General features: G+C 41.3%; 1 pseudogene; it reads left to right on the top strand.

Moving 5' to 3' along the window:
* Positions 1–2,140: 2,140 nt before the first annotated feature.
* On the top strand, positions 2,141–14,897 carry LOC141411482 (RING-type E3 ubiquitin-protein ligase PPIL2 pseudogene; annotated as a pseudogene).
* Positions 14,898–21,856: the final 6,959 nt, after the last annotated feature.

Below are 21,856 nucleotides of genomic sequence, written 5' to 3'. Positions count from 1 at the left end.
TGTTTAGTCTGCATTTTCCTAGTTCTTGAGGCGTTATATGCAGTTTTGAGCTGCATTGTAACTAAAAGAAAGCCAGGAGCAACGTGCAGACATAATGCAATGATATCTAATGTCCTTCTGAACACTGAGTACATCAAGTGAGGATCACTGGCCAGCTACAGCCTTGATACCTGTGGACATTTGATGCAGCAGAATGAAGAACCTAATAGATAATCTCCACCCTCTCAACCTGTGCTTGACCACAGAGTGCTGGGCCTCCACACGTCTGTGTCATGGTCTGAGGACTAGGACAGTAATTATATCTACCTCATGGGCTGAAGTAAAGAGGAAGTGAGACAATCTCTGTTGGACATAGTACCTTACTAATTAGATATTTGCAGTCGTTTTCTTGCATCTGTCCTGAAGCATGAACTGATTGCTGAGAGAAGTGTGTTGGATGACCTCTTTCATTGTTGGGAGCCCTGTAGCCAGTTCCACCAAGAGAAGTTTGACACCACACTGAGAAGGCAAAGCCCATTTTTCTAGTAACATGGGTGAGGAGAGCACCTTCCACTCTCTTGGAACATCCAGTGCAAAATAACATCAACAGCTGAAAGAGCGATTGGGTCTCTGCTGACGCAAGACTGATCATTAGCAACAGAAGGATAGCAAATAAAGGCCATTGGCAGGCCACCTGGAAAGAGCCAGGAAGTTTGTATTAATCACCAGGGATAGGGTATGTGCTCCCTGAGACCTTGCTGGGGGAGGAAAGAGGCTAAAGCATCCATGGTTCTTCTGGATGGGGCTCAGAAGTAACCATGGTTACTGTATCCTGTATCTCTAGAATGGCACATCAGACTGCAGTTACTCAAAGAACTAAGGAAGGCACACAGTACAGTCCTGGGAAAGAAATTTGTTCACTTCCAGACACCTCTGCATTTAACTGCTGCATCTGTACTGCTTCCAGGGTACAAGGGAATTCCACCTTCTGTTTGAGGGGGCACTCCCTGCCAATAATATGCAACTTTTCTTTATGTTCATCCTTGTTATTGCCAATTCCTTGCTCAGCTGTGCTTATGAAACGATAGCTAATGTGGTTTGCATTCTCCTACAGCAGGCATCTCGCAGAGAGTTCAAATGGTTCAGTTGCCCTCAGTCCATTTTCACTTAGATCTAAAACTGGCAGTTTATTTCTACTTGGATTCTGGATATTAAAGTAGAAACAGTGTTTTGTGACCTTTAAGCAGGGCACCAGCTGCTTCTCCGCCCTTTCCCCTGTGGTTTAGTGAACCACACAGCCAGCTCTGTAATAGCCTTGTTTCTGGAATTCTAACCTCCTTCTCAGCAGGGAATGACTAAGCCACATGTTGCAATGAGGGTTACTGAGCAGAGCAAAAGCTCATTGGAGACATACTTTCAGACACTGAGAGCTGACTTGGAACAGGTTAAGCTTAGTTAAAAAACAAACAAAAAGTCCCAACTTTGCCCTGACTCTTCTTGAGTTCCATTCCCTTTGGCTGCCCAAAGATAAAATGAGAAAGCGTTCAGCTGTGAATACAATAGTGTCTCCATTAGTTCTGGCAGAGTTCCATGAATACCTGGACTGTATGATGTACTGGTGGGGGTGGGGGATGACTGTGAGCTGGGCTTGGAACAAACTGACCATTGGCAAAAGCTGTCCACTATCACCATTTCACCATTTTTTGCTCTGGCAAAAGTAGATTTCAGTGGAAGTCTAGGGAGGGACCACAGTGGGGATGCAGAGGCAGTAAGAGAACCTTCGTTAGCATTCCCTAAATCTTTTAAAGTAAGCTTTACTTAAGCTACCACTTCACCCAAAAGTGTGGATGGGAACTCTGGCTTTGGTGCTATCACTACTCCCAAGATGATGGATTGGAGGAGGCAGGGAGCTGGGTTCTTCAGCCAGGAACTAAAGGAACTGGATGCTCCTGCAATCACTTATACTGGGATTGTCACCACCTCCACCCACTCAGCCTGCCAAAAACACTGTGTCATGACCAAGCCCAATGGCTCCTCATTCTTTCCTCCAAAAAACAAGAACCCTTGACACTTGGTCCAGTTACAGTTCTGGAATGAAAACTGAGCGAGTGGGATGACGAGAGAGAAAGATATAAGAGAGGCTGAGATCTGGGTGTTTGGACAAGTTTAGGGTGGAGTTGTGGAATGAGAAACTGTGGGGTGGCTAGAAATACACAGTTGAGGATGCTTCTTAAAGTGTGCTGTGGGTTATGTGTCTGGATCCTCTTTGGTTTTTAGGAAAATAAGAGATGGAAGTTATTTTGTTTGTAGGACTATTGTCTAGCCCCTCCATGAGCATCTAGGCTGTGTCAAGTTCACACATGTGAGTGGACTCTGGGTTCAGTCATATCAACGGGGCAAGTCTGGCAAAGTTTAATTCGTTCCTGGAAGTTAGACTGAAAGGCTGAGGGAGAAATGGGTGCTGGTTTATCTAATAGGCAGTGGTGAAAAGTGGAGGTGGGGGGGTGGGATATTATTATTTTTTATTCAAACTGTATTTGCTGTTGCCTTTATATTTCTTCTGCCAGAGAACCTGGAGTCCTGGTTACCTGCCTGTCTGGCTGTGGGGTAGTTTTACTCTAATTTGCTGATGTCTCTATTGTTGGCAACTGGAAATGGGAGGGAATATGCAGAGTCTACTCATGTTTAATGTGCTTTTTATGAGCAAATTTGTTGCTGACACTTTCATCTAGGAAAAAGAAATTGAATCATGGCCGAACAATCCTTATATACAGAGATAAAAACATCCTTTCTGTTTCTTTCTTTGTTTAAAGGAATGGTTAATTTCTACAGGGTATTTAGAAAATAGTTGCTGGAAATCAGAGTAAAAAAGTTAAGATTTTTATTTTTGTCTCTCTCTCTCCCCACAGATAAGTTTGAAATTCTTGCTTGGGGCCATATGGAGTGAATATGCAGGAAGAAAATTATATATTGCTCTGTTTCTACTCAACTGTGGTTCACTGTGTAAGTAGACTCTTTGAAGCAGCCCTTTCTCTACCTCAGATTCTGACAGGAATAGTTGTTTAATTGCTTTTCAGTCTACACAAGATAAGGAACTATGTCTTAAAATTGTATAATTCTCTTAACTAAACAATAGCCAAACCACCCAGAGCAGTGTTTGAAGAAAAAAAAAAAAAAGAATTCCTCTCATGGGTTAAGCATTTTGTCCTTTTCCAAGTGCTTTGTTCTGTATTTTACTAAATTGGATAATATACATGAAAGCACTGTGTAAATTGCATCACATGACAAAAAATTAAGATTTTATAATAATTATGGAATTTGATTTTCCATATAGGAAACTGAAGCTCAGTAAAAGAAGTTATGGCCCCAGTCGCACAAGGAAATTGGGGCCTGGCTGTTGTCTGTTTCTAACTCTGCAAGTCCCCTCTCTGCATGGGTATTAAAAGAGAAAATTAGGACACATCTAGATTTGCAGATCTTGATTGGCTTTACTTGTGAGTCTAGTGTGCAATAATCTGGTCCCAAAATGTTTCAGACTGCTCACCACATGGGCAGGTTATATATTTATAGCCAGAGAAAAGGAAGTAAGTTACAGAAACCGGAAGTGATGTAAAGACAGCCCATGGGTTACAGCTTGTGTGTCTGTCTTATTTGAACATGGTTTGACTGATTGGCTGTTTGCTACAAGAGTAAGTTCCATTTTGTTTACACATCATGTTAGATTACAATTGAATATACACTGAGAAACTTTTGGGTCAAACTTAAAATATGTACCCAGGCCACACAGTTCAATTCAAAAGGGACCAAGGACCACCTTGGGCCTCTGTAGAGGCTTCTGAGAGGGCAAGGCCTGAAGCGACCTCTCGCCAATCCTGCCATCTCCCCTCAAAGGCTTTAGGCAGTGACTTGCCTTTTTACCTGGTTCAATTTGCCACCAATCTGTCATCGGGAGATTTCTTTCTGACAGGCCAGGGCATATGAACTGTTGCATTCCCTAGATTGAAAAAGATACGTAGGATGATTTTTCATTTTAAAAATATCTCTGAAGTTCGAAATCCATTTCCATATTTCAAAGAAGGTGTTAGTGAATTGTTGTGTTGGACCGAGGTGTTCAGCTTCAAGTATGCCAGGAGAGAGGCCAGCATCACTTGGGGCATCAGAATCTCAGCAGGCTCAGCACCCGCCATTCCCCACCCCTCGCCACAATGGAGTCCACCCAGGGTGGCAGCAGCAGAAAGGGCCAAGGAAATTCCCTTCTAATAGAAAAACATTAGATAAATTAGACAGAGTTTGAGCAAAGGACAATTTGTGAATCAGGCAGCAGCTAGAACCAGAAAAGGTCAGAGTGACTCTGGAGCTGCCATGTGGTTGAACTGAGAAAGGAAAGTGTTGTACAGAAAACAGAAGTGAAGTACAGAGATAACTAGTTGGCCATCGGGCTTCTGTGATTGGTTGAAACTCAGCTGTATGCTACAAAAGCAAATTCCTAAGAGGATTCTGTTTATGAATAGAGTTAGGTTGACGTTCATCATGTAGGACTTGAAGCAGACTCTAAAGTTCAAATTTAGTTTGACTTAACACCCCCAAGACAAATAAGCCCTGTGGGGAAAGGGGATTCCTCACTGGTAGCAAGAGCTTAAAATAGTTTCAAGTGCATCAAAGGACACAACAGAGGGAAAAGGTGACCTTGGAGAGTCACAGAAAGTATTTGCAAATCATGTCTGCTGAGGGATTCAAATCCAGAACATACAAAGAACTGTACAACTAAACACCAACTACCACCACTGACAACTTAAACATTTATTCAAAGAAGATAGACAAATGGCCAATGAACACATGAAAAGATGGTTGAATTTCTAATAATTAGGGAACTGCAAATCAAAACTGCCATGAGATACTACTTCAAACCCATTCAGACAGTCTCGGATGTAGAGAAACTGGAACCCTTGTGCATTGCTAGTAAGAACGTAAAATGATGAGGCTTCTGTAGAAAACAATATGGTAGTTTCCAAAAAACAAAAAAATTAAACAAAGAATTGTCAGTTAACCCAGCAATTCCACTTCCAGATATAACCACATATATATATTAAAAGCAAGGACTTGAACGAATACTTAGCAGAATTATTCACAGTACTCAAAGGGTAGAACCAATGTCCACTGGTGTTGAGCTGATAAACAAAATATGGTATAACCACATAGTGGAATGCCATTCAGGCTGAAATAGGAAGGGGATTTTGACACTGGCTACAACAGAGCTGAACCACGAAGACATTATGCCAAATGAAACAGGCCTGTCACAAAAGAACAAATATTGTTTGATTCTTCTTATATGGTGACGAACATCTACTCTTATAAACTCTACTGCCTAGAACGGTCAAAGTCATAGAGTTAGAAAGTAGAATGGTAGACACCAGGAAATCGAGAAAGGGTGGCAGATGGGTATTTACTATAAGCTAGGCACAGAGTTTTGGTTTGGGAAGTTTTCTCGCCCTCTTTACTGTCTGTTAACCCTTGCCCCAGATAATAACGGATTTGCTGCCTATCTCTTATGGAAGTTTGCATTTTCTATAAATTTTATAGAAGTGAATGTGTATACTGTGTAGTTTTGACTTATTTCACTCAGCAAAATGATTCTGAGGACCATTCACACTCTTAAGCGTCATTAGTACTTTAATTCCTTTGTATTTATTGACATTTTACTCCATGGATGTGCACAAAAGAACAAATAGTGTGTTACTCTTATATGAGGTATCTAGACTTACCAAATTCATAGAGACATAAAGTGGGATGGTGGATAAAGGGGCTGGGGAGAAGGGGGACTGAGAGTGTTTAATAAGTACAGTGCTGCAATTGGAAAGATGAAAATGTTCTGCAGATGTGTGGTGGTGATGCTTGCCAACATTGTGAATGTATCTAATGGTGCTGAACTGAAAGCTTTAAAGATGGTTAAGATGGTAAATGTTGTGTTACTTGTGTTTTTATCACAGTTTAAAAAAACTGAGAAAGAGGGAAGGAGGGAGAAAGGGTTGAGAGAGAGAGCGAGAGAGAGTTAGGGAAGAGTTCACAGGTAGATGGAGAGGCCTGGAGGAGAGACAGAGGCCTGAGACACATTCCAGGGAAAATGTCCTCTGGTTGCTGCTCCATCAAGGCCAATCTGCCCCTTGGGAGAGGAGCCCACTCCTCTCTTCACTTCTGTAGTATGAGGGCCCCGCCCCAGTGGGATTGGAGAGGATAAGGGAGAATATGTCTTACCATTTCCCCATGGTCATCTATCAGATGAGGCACCTCTCCTGACCCACTGAAAGGACACAGAACAGACCATTCTCACTGGGGACCATAAGAGCCACTCCCCAGTTCACACCATCTCTCTAGAATGAAAGTGAAGACACTGTGATCAGAGAGTTGCCCACTGCTATGGTTTGGATAACTGTCTCCCAAAGGTCCATGAGTTGAAGGCTTGATCTACAGGGTGGCACTATTGGGAGGTGGGAGGTCCTTAAGTCACAGTGGATGTGCCCTTGAAGGGGATTGTGGGACCCTAGCCTCTTTCTTCTTTTCTTTTGTTTTCTGGCCATCAGGTGAGCAGTGTGCTCCTCCTTGCACTGCCAACACCCTCGTCAGATGCCCAAAGCAGTGGGTGAGCCCAATTTTGAACTGGAAACTCCAAAACTATGATGGAAAGCTAACATAATCACAGAGGTGACATAGGACAGAACTTGTCCTCATCCCCTGTTTCCCAGCAGTTTTTGAACTAAAAAAAAAAAAAAGCCACAGCAATCGATTCCAAGTCCTTACACACAGTCATGTGCCTCCTAATGGTACTCTAGTTAATAACAGCCTGCTTTACAATGTAGTCTATACAGTTATAACAGAGCTGAAAACTCCCCACTGCCTGGGGATGTTAGTGCAACAAATACATTACTCCTGCATTTGTAGGGATGCTGGAGTGAACAAACCTACTGTGCCGCCCGTTGTATAAAATTACAGCATGTACAATTATGTGTCAAATACTGTACGATGATGGTAAGTGACTATGCTACTGGTTTCTGTATTTGCTACACTATATTTTCAGTTATTTGAAAGTGCACCCTGTCGTGTTTCACCGGCAGCAGCCTTATACATCTGTTTACCTCATCTCTTGATTCCATCATTTTCTCTTGTGCTTGATTTAAAATCATGTTGTTTTGGCCATCTTGGCCCCGGGAGCAATAGGCTGGAGTGGCATATAACATCTAGCCTAGGCACGTACTGGCTATACCATCTAGCTTTGTGTAACTATACCCTGTGATGTTTGCACAATGACAAAATTGTGTGATAATGCACTTGGAAGAATATAACCCTGTCATTAAGTGACATATGACCGCATATAGGCTTTTATTTATTTAGTTTGGCAGATTGAACTCAGGATCTTAAGCTTGCTAGATAAACACTCTACTATCTACCACTTGAGCCACACCCTCAGTCTTTTTTGCTTTTAGTTTGTTTTTCAGATGCTTTTGACAGGGTCAACATCAGACTACAATCCTCCTACCGCCTCACAAGTTGTTGGGATTCCAGGTGTGTATCACCATACTTGGCCATATGACTATACATAGTTTTATTTATTAGGTTTAACCATAACTTTTATTAATTTCTTTGCTTACCATTGTTTCTTGCTGCCAATACTCCCTTCTCGTTAAATTTTCTTTTTATTGGACTGTAGCTTCTACTGAATGAATGGAATGCTTTCTCAGTTCTTGTATGTCCAAAAATAACTTAATTTTTTGCCCTCATACTTGATTGATAAGAGAATTCTAGAACAAAGTCACTTTTCCTCAGCATTTCAGAAATGGAGGGCTCCACTGTATTCTTGGATCTAGTGTTGCTGATGAAATATGATGTCAGACTGAGTCACACGCAGGGGTGGGTGACCTGCTTTTTCTCTCAGGAAGATTTTAGGTGTTTGTCTTTATTTTTGATATTCTGACATTTTATTCTAATGTCTATGGGATTAGAATTGTTTCACTTTCCTTTTTAAATGTATCCCGTTTTATCCTTCCAAAGTGCTTTCAATTTGAGGGCTTCAGTCTTAGAAAATTCTTCTTTGTTATTTCTTTAAATATTGGTTCCACTCCTTCCTCTCAAGATTTTCTTTCTGGAACTCTTAAAAGATGGCCTTGTGGCCTCCTGAGTCTATAGTCCATATATTTACTTTTTGATCTTATATCCCATCCTTGTGTGTTATTTTCTGGGAGATTCCTCCATTTTTCTTTCCTTCTTTCTTTTCTTTTTTTTTTTTCTTTGCTTGTATTCATTTGGACTTTTGACTCACCCATTGAATTTTCTGTGTTTACAGTGCTGTATACTAACACCACTTGTACAGACTGCTGATGGGAGAGGTGGATGTGACTTCCTCTGTTCACAGTGACAGTGGGGAGAAGAGAGTACCGAGGGTGGCTCTGTTCTTTCTCTTCCAAACAAGCACCCTACCTCCTCATTCCCAAGCTATCCTGCTCTGCAATTCCACCCACTAAATGGGTCAAATAGCTGGGCCTGACTCTGCCTCCTGCAGAGGAGGCAGTAGGACTATTAAGTTGTGTTTGTTCCTTTCTAGCTGATCTTTTCTGTCTTCTAGGAATTTTCAATTTCTGGTTTGCTAAAAATCCCCCTTCTAGTTTTCTGAGTTTGTTACATGTATTTTCTATCTTGTCTGAAAGCTCTGGGCTGGAGGAGAGGGAGTAATGTGTGTTTTAGCAGTCACTTTGAAAACACAAAGGAATCAAATGAAGTCTTGGGAATTCAAGGTGCAGAAGAGATAAAGTGAAGCTCTGTGGTTGAAGCATACAGACCCCAAAGGTTTGCATCCCTTGTCCTTCACCACGACGACGACGCATGAGGAAGCTGCAAGAAACACCCACAGCTCTGTGGAGGATGGTGTGAAAACCACTTACCCATATCAGCCTCAAGGCTCAGGTCAACAGTGAAGCAGCCTTGACAGCTGCACCATCATCCCCATGACTTGTTCCACTAATAGTGACAGACCACTTTTAATTTCCATTTCAAAACCTGGGATCCTTTTGGGATCTTTCTTGAGATTCCTGTTTTTTGTTCTGAGAGTTCATTTGCGAAGAACTGTTAATTAAATAAGCAGGAGGCCATTTACTCAAGGCTGTCTTTGTACTTTGAGTTTCTCTGTAAGGAACTTTAACTTGGTACATAAACAAAATGAAACCTAACTAAGGAATATGGTTTTTTGTAACAGATAGGCTGCCTCAGCCAATCACAAGTGGCCAAGCTTCAGCCAGTCATAGCCAGTGAACAGATCAGACCATGTCCAAATAAGGCAAATGCTTTCAGTAACAATCAAGCCATTTCTGTACTTTGTTTCCCTGTTCAGTCTATAAAAGCCTGCTGTGCATGCTGCTAATGTGGGTCTTTCTGAACCATTTCTGGTTCCACGTGCTACCTGATTCATGAGTTATTCTTGGCTCAAATAAACTCTGTTCCATTAATTTTGTCTAAAGGTTTTCTCATAATAGAACTAACATCCTTTCAAGAAAGGAACATGCCATTGATGGCTCTGGCTATCAACTCCATCTACTTCTCCAAGTTCTGCCTGATGAGTCAGTAAGGTAGATTCACATACTGCAAACCACAATATTTAGGTTTGCAGAGAATGTGATGACTATGAGTTCCACCTATGGAAGAGGTGCTTTATAATTAGTTTCTATGGAACTCTCCTGGCTTCAGTGGGACCCAGATGCCAGAGGTACATGAAGTGAGGGACCCGTTTGTCTTATGTGCATGTTGTGGGGATGACTGAATACAATGGACTGTTGATGTTTTTCTGTGTGATGTCCTGTGTAAGGCCTTCCTTAGGACCTTAGAGATAACGTCAGTGGAGAATGATAATACTTCAAAACTTCTAAGGATTTAGACTTTCTTCTTGGTTATATCCCCATCTAAGGCTGACTCAACTGCATCCAGGTAACTGCTATAGTTTGGATCTGGAGAGTCCTCCGAAGGCCCATGTGTTAAAGGTTTGGTCTCTAGCCTGTTGTGCTGTTGGAAGATGGTGGAACCTTTAGGAGGTGGCCTAGGGGGAGGGAGTTAGGTCATTGGGTGCATGCCCTTGTAAAGGATATTGGGACCCAGCCCCTTTCTATCTCTCTCTTTGCTTCCTGGTCACCATGAATTGAGCACTTCCTCTAGTATGTGTGCCTCGCATGATATACTGCCCAGCTGCCCAAAGACAATGGCACTAAGCAACCATGAGCTGAAGTCTCTGGAACCCTCAAGCAAAATAAATCTTTCCTCCTTATAATGTGACTATCTCAGATATTTTGTAGTAGTAATGGGAAACTAACACAACCTCCGTAGAAAAATGAGAAAGAATCTTACCTGACTGACTTGAGTAAGAGATTTAAGCAAGAAAACAATTAAACCTTAAAAGGTTCACGAGATAGGCAAAATTTTTAATGTATCAAAATTTACTTAAACTATGTGGCTATTATTTAGAGCAAAAAAGTGGATTATGTTGATGATTATGTTAATTATCTTACTTTTCAGAGTCCTATTTACTTATATAATCTTCATATATACCACAATACGTCTTTATTTTTTCCAAATGTTGAGGCATTTTTCAGTTACCTGGGATTGATAAATGGACTTCAGACAGCATTATTGGTAGACTCTTGCTTCAAAGTTAAATCAGGCAGTTTATTTGTTGCATATTCATCCTCCATCCTCCTACTCCTTTTCCACTGGGAAATCCTTGCGGGTGTAGGGATTTCAGTGCATCTCCCTGGGTGGAGTATATGGTTTGGCTAAACCAATCAGTGCCTTCCATTCATTGGTACACAGACATTGGTTATGGAGGAGTCCTATGACCATAAAGTGGTACAGTAAGACTTAATCTATGGATTTTTCTTGGAAAGCCTTGGTAAGGAAGCACTATCTCTTCTCTTCTACTCTAGAATAAGAAAATGCATAATCCTGAGAGCTGCTAGAAGCCATAGGAAATCTTAAATTGAAGAAGACTTAGAATTTGACTCCAAAATAAGGTCATGAAGAACTATGAAGAAATCAGGTTTTTGGAGACATTGAGCTACTGGATTGAGCCTTATTTGGAGCCAATATTACCTCTGGCATTTTCAGTTACATGGGTCAATAAATTCTCCTAATTGTTTAAACTCTTCTGAGTGAGGCTATTACTTGCATTCTAACCGATGTATTGTAGTGGGGCATTCATCCTAGAGTTGGGGTTAGAGTTAGCAGCTAGAAGTTAAGGTTAGGGTCAGTAAGCCTGGCCTCTCTCTGTGGAGTATATTCCCCATGGAGATGGTTTTGCAGGGCTGCATTAAAACTGGATGAAGAAGAGGTCACTTTTCAGATCCTCCATGGGCAGGCAAGGATCGTCAGCTGGTGGAGGCATACTTCCTTCACATTGGGGCCCTGAGTCCTGGGCATTGTATCATTTGTATCCAGTGAAGTCCGGGGAAAACCAGCTTCATAAGGTTTTTCCTGGAAAGGTAGGGTACATATCCCTTCCCCTCAGTCCAGGAGTCCAGTCTAGTCCTGAAGCCACCAGGATGAGAGGGCTGGGGCAGGTGACTCCTGCTTCCTCACTGGCTCCACCACTGTGAGAAAGAACAGATGTGAGTGGATTCCCAGTGGCCTTTCCACTGAGCCTGGGTTCAATTCATTTTGCTCTTGGATGCTTCTATTTTTCTTGTCTTTAATACAATCTCTTTATTATTAAGAAGAGTAACTTTTTAGAGCATAACTTGCAAATATTTTTGTCCAAGTATGCCATTTGGCTTTGTTTAAATATAAAAATATTTATACAAATATAAATAAATATAAACATTTAAAAATAATGACATATACCCCTTTTTTCTTTGCAGGTTTATCATTCTTAAATGGAAATATGCAGCATTTTTGTGATTGACTTTATTGACTGGGCATAATATTTTCAATGTTCATCTACATTGTAGCATGAATCCAAGTTTTTTAATTCTTTATAGGATTGAAAGATATGTGTCATATTCACTGCTTGGATACTCTACATTTTTCCCCATTCACTATCAATGGACACTTCAGTTGTTTTCATTTTTAGCCCATTATGACAAATGAACATTCTTGTACAAGTTTTTGTGTGGACAGATCATGTTTGCCCAGCATGTTTGATGTAAGGACCTTGAGGGTGGTAGACACAGGGTCTAGTGAGGGGCTGTACGACTTCTTCCCATAGTGCAGGTTTCATCTTTTCTTGACCAGAGTTTTTGGCATGCCAAAACTTCTGAGAAAGTCATAAGAAGAATGCGGAGGCTCGGAGGTCTGAATAATCAGCTGTCTTTTTTCCCTGTTGGTTTATCCCTACCACCACTGTTACCATGGGGAAGTCACAGTACCAAAAGGACAAGAGGTACATTATCTGTGCTGATTATACTCACTCCCATGGCAACAAGAAACCAAGTATCCCACAAACACTTTTGTAGTTGACCTTCTGACCACTGCAGTCTCTCCCTGTACTACGGAGTACCTGCTGTGTACACTGAAGGCATCATCTTTGACTTGCTGTGGCTTAAATATGGGACCAACATGAGCAATGGAGAGGAACTACCAGGGAGGTCCCCGATCAAGTCGAACTCTGCCAAGAACAACAAAGGGAAATACTACTGCCCAGTGACATTAGGACAGCCAGCAATGTCCATGCCTTTGAGGTCCTGAAGCAGGTAAGGTAAATATAAAGGTCACGAACTTTAGAATCCTGCTGAAGAACAAGTGCTTTTCCCTGCATGATATCATCACCCTCCAGGGTCACACCAATATGGACAAATCCAATGTCTCCAACTCCTTTTGTTTTAAACCTGAAAATTACAGATTTCAATGATAAAAAGGCCAAAATGGGACCTGCCTTTTTATTTGATGAAAAACACAAACATTAAGACCAATGACCCTATAGGAGCTCTGCAAGGAGTTCATAGGGCAGGAGATTCTGGCAGTCATCATGAAAGTCGTAGAGAAGAAAGTGAACCAGATGAATGCCATCCCCTATTCTACCCAGAAAGTCAACGCTGCCTTCAGCTCCACTGTGACCATTTCAGAGACTGCACAGGAAGCAGCTACCATTGACGAGGACCTGCTGTGTTATCTCCTGTGTTTGTGGTGACTGTGTGGCTGCCCAACTGTAGGGGCCACCTCAACCTGGAAACCTGAAACTGCACTATGATCCAACACCAAACACCTGTGGAAACATCTGCAAGAAGCATTAAGACAATGGCACCATCTTTCACAGGCCCACTAATAACTTTGTGATGCAAGGGGGTGACCCCCTTCCCCCCCACCCCCGGCATGAGCACGGTGTGGGGTCCTGCTGGGGAAAGCTCTTCAATGACAGTTCTGCCCAATCTCTCTGGATAGGTCAATCATCCTTAGCATGGCTAAGGGACATATAAACACACCATTTTTGGGTGGAATGTTGGGGGGGTTGACAAAGATAGCTTTGGAGAATATGGAGGGTGACCCCAAAGCTGATCTGCTTAAGAAGAGAATTTCAGTGACACCTCCTGTGTTCATGAACCCCTAAGAGGAGGCTGAAGACAAGGTTGCTAAGGTCTCAAAGATGAAGCTTGAGGTGACCCAAGCCAGAGTGCAGAGTGACCAGTTCCAACCAGGGAGCCAGGGCCTCTAGGTGGATGTGGGCAAGTACATCCACCCAGCAGCCGAGAAAAGAGGGGCAGAGAAAGAGCCATGAACCAGTGCAGCTGCGCCTGTGGCCAAGGAAAAGCCCAACTGAAGTTCTGAGGACTTTAGTTTCTGGTAGCAGCAGGCTGACCACTCTCATTCCTGATAGAATTATGATGAGTCCCTCACACCTGGATGACACCAACAGCTCCTGCTGTGACTGGGGAAGGATGACCAGAAGTTTCCCTGCTATCCTCTGCTCCTCCTCCCCATAGTCAAGGACAATGTTGACCTTGCTGGTCTTGCACCATCCTTATGCTCAAAGACTCTGCTTGTCAGGCTCCAACTGGTCCAGCTTCTGGGCTGGCTATATTAGCATTGCCTAGCTTAAATATCCCTCCTTTGTCCTATTTTTCTGTTAGATGCATCTAAAAATTAAAAAAAACAACAGCACAGCAACATAACAATACTTTATTGATGATATATTGATATACAAAGTAGCAATTTACAATCATTATTTTACCTCATTTTCACAACATCTCCATAGAGGTATTCAGAAAAGCTGTTTTTCCTCTTGTTTTACATGAAAAAAAGAGACTAAAAGCATTGCCCTAGGTTAGACAGATGACTAAGTAGAACAAGCAAGGTATATGAGAACAGGAAATGTACCTTTTTAGTTGTATTTCCAGCATTTTTAATGGTACTCATCAACTGTTTATAATAAATGTGGCATGAATAAATAAATCAAAGAATAGAACTGGAATAGTAAAAAGAATAAGACATTTAGCTGTAAGTTTTGCTATGGCTAGAATATGGTTGTCCCCTTCAAAATTCATGTTGAAATTTAATCCCCATATGAAGAATTAAGAAATGGTACAATTGTTGAGCATCGTGGTGAAAGTCTTTAATCCCAGCACTGAAGAGGCTGAGGCACCCTGGCTACATGATGATAGCTTGTTTCAAAACAAAACACAAAAAACAAATGGGATAAGGTGAGACTTTGAAGGATAATTAGGTTCCTGCTCTCCTGAATGGATTAATCTGTTTATGTGATCAGTGGGTTGATAGGTTAATGGACTATCTCGAGTGTGGCTCCTCTATGAAAGCGAGTGTGACTGGGTCTCTCTCTCACTACGTGATGTCCTGCAGTGCTGTGGGACTCTGCCAGCAGGAAGGCCATCACCAGATGTGGCCCCTCAGCCTTGGACCAGAACCATGAGGCAAAATAAATGTCTTTTCTTTAAAGCTCACCCAGTTCTGTGGTATCATGTTATTTGGCGGCAGGAAATGGACTATGACAATAATTTATTCATTTTTCCAGCAAATATTTACCAAATGCTTGCTATGTGTGAGGCATGAGTCTAGGAGCTCAAATTAAATACTCTTTGCACCAGCACCTCAAATACAAAAGATAAAAAGAGAAGTGTTGGCATGTCTAGTGTCCTTACCCTCTTTTTAAAATTTCAAACAGTTAGACTATATTTCAAGTTCCACTAGGACTTGCTAAGGAGGATCCTTATGTTTTGAAATTCCTTTTATATGTCATATAGCTATACTTTCTGCCTTTCTACCTGAAGAATGGGCACTTTTAGGGTAGAAAGCCATGACAATTGTTTTATATCACACTTGCTTGGTGCAGTCTGAATATATCACAAATACTGAATTACATTCATCTCAATCTAAGTCTTTGGTTGTATGTTAGGATGTGTGATCATTCAAATCTCTGGGGAGTCATTAAGAGTTGACTTTTACTGTTTTAGTGTGGCTTATGGTATATCAAAAATCCCCACATCTCTCAGGTGAAGGCAATATATAGATTTGAGAGTGTCAGACAATGGAGTAACGAGACAGAAGAAGGAAGATCACATGTGGGAATAAGATTCAAACCAAATAATCAAGAAAAAGGCCTGACTTGTAGTAACCCAGGGATGAAATGTAGAACAGAAAGAAGACACAACCAAAAAATTTAGTTCCTCGTATCTAAAAGAAACTTCAAAGGATTAAATTTATGGGATTGATGGATGAAAATTGTTTCCAGATTTAAAAAGTCAGCAAGATTCCATCTTCTTTCTTTCTCTGTCCTGCTGGATAAGCAGAGAGAAAGGGAAAAATATATGTTAGATGCATTTTGGAGTTCAAGTTTGGGAATGTCAACTCTGAATAGGGAAAGAACAAGAACTACAGAGTAAGACCAAGCAGGGTTCAAATTCCTCTTCTGACAGTTTATGCAAGTTACTGAATCTTTCCAAGATTCATTTCCTCATCTGCAATATTTGCCTCAATAGGGTCAGGAAGGCAGGAAATGGAAGGAAGCTGTTATTTTGTCATGTTTACATAAATCAGACAAATTTAGGCTCATTAAAAAAGTGTTGTCATACTTATTTCCTGCTTTCATTATAAGAAAAATTGATGCCTCAGAGTGTACAGAGAACGAAGAACACATGATACTTTGCTGAGAATCAAGATTTCTTCCTCAAAATTCAATCATAAAATGATGGAACACTGACTTGGATTTCTTATGGTGAAATTACTAGCTTCCATCTGAGAAAACCGGGGAGGCTTTACTGAACACCATGAAATACCATTCTGAATTCTCATGTTTTTGATAATGTCCTTCAGAACTCGGACAAATAAAAGAGATGGATGACTGTGGATTATTCAGCAGGTTTTTGGCATTCTTTCAGAAATATGAAGAATAGTTTCTTAACTCTTTGCTCATAAATTTGCTTATGTTTCCTCTTGGGTAATTTCATCATTGAAGCTGAACCCTGTCACATGTCAAGGGAATAAGATCTTGTTCAGAAGCAAAAGCAAAGCAGAATGGTGGGAGGCAGTCAGCTCTCACTAGCACCCCCTCTGATCACCCCGGCAAAGGCATATGAATCCTTGATGTGCGTGGAGGCGGTTCTGAGTAGGACCCAGTACATTGGGCAGAGCCTGGTGGCCTGGCCTGCCACCTGGGACCTGTTCTTTAAACGCACTTTTTTGATTAGAGAAAATAAAGGGTGAAAGTTTGCAAATACTGTGCAACAGAAGTGGCAGTCTTGCGTAATACTAACAAATTTGGAGTGAGGTTTATGGAGAATCAAAACAACTCAGGAATGTGAGGCTTTTTCCAGTTAAAATATCTGATAATTAGCCACTTTTTATTTTCAAATTATAAAAATTTGACTTTCTCTTTTAAAGCAGTATAAAAATTCTGGATACTTGAAAGGCGTAAGGTGTCACTGATATGTTCAACCCTTACCTTTTTTACACAGTCCTTATTCCCTGTCCCTGACTTAGGAATCAGGGAAGCTTCCAGCTGGGGAATCTCACTTCTCAAGGACTTGGGAGAAATTCTCAAACCTTGAACTTCTGTGTCTCTCTCTTTTCACATCCTGAAATTGAATTTGGTCATAATGTGTACACTGCTGAAGCATTTGGTAACTTTTCAAGACAGGTTTACTCACAATATTACATGCAGAGGAATTTTTTTTATTTTGATATTTTAGAGAATGTTGCTGTTTGAAGAAACTGACAAATTTTGATTCTTGTATCCATTACTGATTTATATCACACTCAATTTATGGAATCCCTGAGGATGGAGAAGAAACATGTATTAGATTCAATTTGCAGACTAATTAAGATAAATTTAACTTTTAAGTGTAGAAATGAAATTGTAAATGTGTTGTAAGAAAAAAATTGGTATAATTTAGTGGAGGGAAGACATTAGATAAGGACTTTATAACTGAGGACAAAAGTCATAATGGAAAATATTGCTAGATTTGAGTATTTAAAATATACACAAATGGTGAAAAATGTAGTCTGGCATACTTTGATATTTAGTAAAGCAAAAAAGCAAATGATAACTTTTTAAAAGGTTAGCATCTTTAATATATAAAAGAGTTCTTACAAACCAATACAGATAAAGATGAATCCGTATTTTACATAAACAGCAAATTCACAGTGGGAAAAAATAAAAATGGCCAATAAACATAATTTTTATGTCTTCTGGGACCAAAATAAAAATTAAAACAATAAAATTCTCCAACCTGATGGGGGGGAAATGAGATAGAATGAAAATCCCTGTGCTGGCAAGGGTTTGAGGGAAGAAGCACTTCCCACTGTGCTGTGAGAGTTTGAATTAAATCACTACCTTTTGCAGAGAATCTGGTACTATGTATCAAGATCCTTTAATCACAACATAACATCTGATTCACACCAGAGATGACTCCCAGAAAATAATTGGATAAGTTGACAAAGATCCTAGGGAAAAAAATGTAAGTGATAGTATTTTTTATAATAGTGAAAAATGACAAACAACTTAAAATCTTGACAATATATCATAATTAACCCATAAAAAGAAAAGCTACCAAATATTATGAAATGATGGAATTTTATTTAAGAAAAATGCATATATATTAGTGACTACATACCACGCACACACACATATAGGTGTGGGAAGAGAGAGAGACAGAGAGACAGAGTCACTGTTCTCAGTGCTTAATATATAATAATTCATTAATTCTTGCAACTATCCCCATGAAGTGGGTGCTATAATAAAGTCCATTTCGCAAATGGGGAAACTGAGGCAAAAGAGGGAAACATTTGATTGAAGTCACACAGCTTGCAAATGGCAGAGCCTTTCAAATCCAGGTTGTTCTGGTCTTGCATTACCTTGGGTAACATAGTGCACTCGCTCTGCAGGCTCTGCTTTACAAAGACAGAAAGGCTTGGGGACACTCAATGACCAGCTGTTAGCTCTTATCTTGGGAGTGATGATAGAGGGGGTTTCTGTTTGTTAATTTAAAAATGAAATCATTTCTCTTTTTCCTGCACTTAATAAATTACCTTGTGGTAAAGCATTACAAGTTTTTGCAAAGTTGCCAAGTTGAGCAAATATTCTCCAGCACACCCCCACCCCACTATCCCCCTACTTTGGTAACTTATAGGCTTAGGTAATTTATAGGGAGATCCAGCTCAGCTTTCTTAACCCCAGCTCTCTGATAAGTCCTTGATTGTAAACCTCATAAAAACATAAATTGGATCTGAGGGCCTTTGGTTTATTTATTTATTTTCTTTTTTTTCCTTTCTGAACATTCTGTACCTGTCAGGATTCCCTGCTAAAGGAATTACTGTGCTAGGCCCAGTATTCTGAGGACCAGATGTACAGTCACACGTTCAGGGCCTCCTGTGAGGCCTGTGTTCCCACCGCTGTCCATCCGGCCTCACCAAGATCCTTGTGACTTATGCTTGGTGTTTTCTCAGAATCCCAGAGAACACTGGTGTGAGGAAAATTCTTTTTTTCTGACTCAACTAATTTTGACTACAGACGTTATAACAAATATCAACATGGTGTTTACTAGTATTAAAAAATATAAATTGAAAAAAAAGGAGAATCTGCAGGGGTTGATTTTTCTGAAATCATTGTGAGCTTTATTAACTCCAGGGTAGATCTGATCAGGTTCTTCATCCCCACTCTCTGCAGGGCCCAGTAGCTCAGTGGCTGACACAGAGTCACAAAGCTCAGGAGTGGAATTGCTGGGGTCTTAACTTGGATCTGTCTAGGCTTAAAGTCTGTGCCTGGCAGTTGAGGTCAGGGTTGAAGACCAGAGGTAACTGCTAGTGATGTGGAGAGTGAGTGTGTTCACTGTTCACCCTGGACAGCACCAGGGCCAAGGGCTTCAACCCATATTGTCTGTGGCACCCATGAATGAATGAATGGGTGAATGCATGCATGAGCAGAACCACTAGCCACACGCCAAAGGATGTGACAATAGAGAAATGGTCATTATTTAAAGTTAGTTTTTTAATTGGAAGAGTTAATTTTTTAACTGGGAGTAGGATGTCTGGATTTTGAGGGTGGTGTTTATTCCCTTCAGGCCTGTGGTCTTGTAAGGGGCCGGTCCATTACGTTCTTGGGTGGGAGGGAGGGCTGTGTGTTGCCTAAAGTAAAAGGAGCAACTCACTTAGATTCCAGTGTAGACTTTAGAGCAGGGATTGGCAGGCTTTTTCTGGAAGGGGACAGGCAGTTAATGTTTCAGGCCTCCAGAGCCAGGAGTCTCTGTTGCAACACTCAGCTCCCCTGTTGCAACACGGAAGCAGTCATATGTAAACATGAAGTGACCTTATTTCAATAAGGCTTTATTTATGGACATCGAAATGTGAATTTCAGCTAGTTCTTACGTCATCAAACATTGCTTTCCTTTTGACTGGGGGGAGGTGTTGGGCATTGAACCCAGGGCCCCTCGTATACTAGGAAAATGCTCTACCACCTCTCTGCTTTTGATTTTTTGCTAATTATTTCACACAAACAACATTCTCCATCATGGCTATGCAAACACGAGTGCAGGCTAGAAGGCCCACTCCAGCTTACAGGCCAGGTGGACAGGAAGAGGACAACTTTCCATCTTTTCCATTATGTCAGTTCAGCCCCTGCTGTGGGTGAGTGTTTGTGGGCCCTTGAAATTCCTATATTGACACAATCTCCAAAGCCATGGTATGAGGAGTGGGCATTTGGAAAGTGACTGGGCCATGAAGACGGAGCCCTCATGGTGGGATCAAGGGAAGAGACTACTTACTCTTCTGCCGTTTGAGAAAGTCAGATGGTGCCATCTACCAAGCAGAGGGCAGCCCTTACCAGACATCACATCTGCTGGTACCTTGTTCTTGGATTTTCCTGCCTCCAGAATTGTGCGAAATAAGCTTCTGATGAGTTTTGTGACAATAACCCAAACAACCTAAGATACCTATCCATCAGGTAGGAAGGGGTTTTTGGAAGTGCTTTTCCATTGTACCACCTGTGTGACTTTGGGTAAGCTCCTGAAGCTCTATGTTCTTCTATTTCCCCTTCTTAGCCTGGAGGATTAGATGTAATCAATCACTGACAGCACTCTGAACAGTGTCAGGCACAGAGAAGTCTCCCTAAATTTTAGTCATAACTGTTATCAATGTCAAGGTTATGTTGTAACTGGGATGTAGAAGGATGCAAAACTCCTACACCAGGCAGCCAAATGTTAGTTCCAGGACTAGCAATGATGTTGGGGGCATTATGTAGTCCCCCAGATTCATGTCTTGGCCTTCTTATCTGCTCATTTTAGAGTAATAATCAGAGTTGGAAGGCCTCTAAGAATCTCTTCGTCCCCCCTATCCAAGGAGGGACTCTTATCTGTGGACACTGTTAGAGGGAGCCACTCTTCTGTTTGTATTCTTTCATGAGATGATCAACCAGGCACAGCTGCAGTGGGGAGACACAAAGTGAAGCTCAGGAAAGAACAGTTATTATACTCACAGTATAGCATGAGAGGCCACATGAGAAAAGACAGCAGGGGGGTCAGCAGGCAGAAGACATGAGCAAGGGGAAGGTTTAGGCTCATATCTTTATTGGGGTTTCTTCGGAAAAGGAGGCAGGGAAGGGGGACTAGTTTTGGACTGAGTGTGACTAATCCTAGCAGGCCTTGGACAATCAAGAGTGTTTTCTATTTGCAGAGGAGCATTGCCTGGTGGGGTGTGGGCTAGTTAGGGGAGGTGTGGCTTTGCACTGATTTGTTTGCATATTAAAGGTCTTCTCCTCAGAGAACCAGCTGAGTCCTTTATCTTTAATGATACCAAAGCATCATAATACACAGAAAATTTAAAAGTGTTTATCAGATACCCTCTCCAGTGAGATTTCAACTACATTCAACCCCGTTAAAATGGACTTCTGTACTAATTGACTCTTCTTCCGGGCTTTATGACCCTTCACCCTGGCATTGTCTTACATATCTAGCTGTCCTCATGTCCCCATCATTCCTCCTGCATCTCTTCCTCTGCAGTTACTGACCACTTGTAGCTGGCTTGCCTTTGAGGTCCGTAGAGACAAGGAACAGGTCTTGGATATCTTTGCGTTCCAAGTACTGGTTCATGAAAGTATTCAGCCAGGTTGCCAAATTGAACAGTACCTGTTCCTGCACTTGGGTTTCACCAACAGACCCACTCTTCTCTGAGGTCATGTGGTCATTTATACTTCTGAGTGCTGATTTCCTCTTCCCTGTGTGCCCCATGTTCACAGCAGCTGCAGCATCCTAACCTACATTGGCCTCAGTACCCTACAGCAACTAAAGATGTAACCAAAGTGCCAAAGAACATATGTCACCAGAATCAACCTACTGGCCTGAGTAGATGTGCGTGTGGACCCTGGAGGAATGTTTATTTGGGCAGACAGGACGCTGTGAGCTCAGAGAACAAC

Source organism: Castor canadensis, chromosome 10 (assembly GCF_047511655.1).
Source record: "Castor canadensis chromosome 10, mCasCan1.hap1v2, whole genome shotgun sequence".
NCBI classification, from domain to species: Eukaryota; Metazoa; Chordata; class Mammalia; order Rodentia; family Castoridae; genus Castor; species Castor canadensis.
This window is presented reverse-complemented; position numbering and strand designations above follow the sequence as displayed.